The sequence below is a fragment of the Nerophis ophidion genome, linkage group LG23 (genome assembly GCF_033978795.1).
Source record: "Nerophis ophidion isolate RoL-2023_Sa linkage group LG23, RoL_Noph_v1.0, whole genome shotgun sequence".
Taxonomy (NCBI): Eukaryota; Metazoa; Chordata; class Actinopteri; order Syngnathiformes; family Syngnathidae; genus Nerophis; species Nerophis ophidion.
Genome location: NC_084633.1, coordinates 12,120,043 through 12,121,729, shown reverse-complemented (window position 1 = coordinate 12,121,729; position 1,687 = coordinate 12,120,043).

Here is a 1,687-nt window from a genome sequence, read left to right as displayed (position 1 = left end):
ATCTACGTCACAGCCTGATTGCAACATGCTTTCTTCTACAACCGGGGTCAGCAACCCCGCATGTGGCTCTTTAGCGCCGTCCTAGTGGCTCCCTGAAGCATTTTTTTTAAAAAAGGATTGAAAATGGAAAACGATGTTTTCAAGAATTACTGCCGGGGCACTAATTAATTTAAAACCTCTTCTCCATACTTGCCAAATCACCCGGATTTTCCGGGAGTCCCCCGAAATTCAGTGCATCTCCCGAAAACCTCCCGGAAGAAATGTTCTCCCGAAAATTCTCCCGAAATTCAGCGGAGCTGGAGGGGGCGGACCTGAGTGGGGACAGTCTGTTTTCACGTCCGCTTTCCCACTATATAAACAGCTTGCCTGCCCAATCACGTTACAACATCTACGGATTTGAATAAAAAAGTTTTTGAATAAGGAAGTTTCAGCCATTGCGACGTAGTCTGTAATAGAGTGATTCTATGTTGTCTGTCGCCATCTCCTGGTGAATGTTGGCTATAGCGTTATGGGGTTGCTTTTTGATTGGCCAACGATTTACGTGGTGTTGTGCACCTGACGGCAAGTGACTCTCGCCAATACGCAAATGGCAGAACAAAGGTTACTCAAATAGTAAGTGTTGTTGTTTTGTTTTTTTTAGTAACCAGCAAGCACAGTACAGTTAGTAGAACAACTGTGTTTTTATTACTGTGTATTTGATAGGTGCCGTCTGAAATTCAACTATTTCTTTTATGTATGTATATAATAAAATAAATATATATAGCTAAAATTCACTGAAAGTTGGATCCGCTTTGGACTGGACTTTCGCGACTGTGTTGGATCCATTGTGGATTGAACTTTCACAGTATCATGTTAGACCCGCTCGACATCCATTGCTTTCCTCCTCTCTAAGGTTCTCATGGTCATTATTGTCACCGACGTCCCACTGGGTCATTATTGTCACTGATGTCCCACTGGGTGTGAGTTTTCCTTGCCCTTATGTGGGCCTACCGAGGATGTCGTTGTGGTTTGTGCAGCCCTTTGAGACACTAGTGATTTAGGGCTATATAAGTAAACATTGATTGATTGATTGATTGAAAGTCAAGTATTTCATACACACACACACACATATATATATATATATATATATATATATATATATATATATATGTAGGTGTGGGAAAAATTACAAGACTACTTCGTCTCTACAGAACTGTTTCATGAGGGGTTCCCTCAATCATCAGGAGATTTTCCTGATGATTGAGGGAACCCCTCATGAAACAGTTCTGTAGAGACGAAGTAGTCTTGTAATTTTTCCCACACCTACATATTGCGCTCTACCACGGTATCGAGCACTATTCTCTGGATAATCCAATCAAGACATATATATATCCATCCATCCATTTTCTACCGCTTATTCCCTTTCGGGGTCGCGGGGGGCGCTGGCGCCTATCTCAGCTACATATATATATATATATATATATATATATATATATATATATATATATATATATATATATATATATATATATATATATATATATATGAAATATATATGAAATACTCGAGTTGGTGAACTATACTCCTCTCTTCTTAACCACGCCCCCCGCCCCAACCACGCGCCCAACCACACCTCCGCCCCACCCCCGACCACGCCCGCCCCCCACCTACCGAAATCCTAGGTCTCAAGGTTGGCAAATATGCTCTT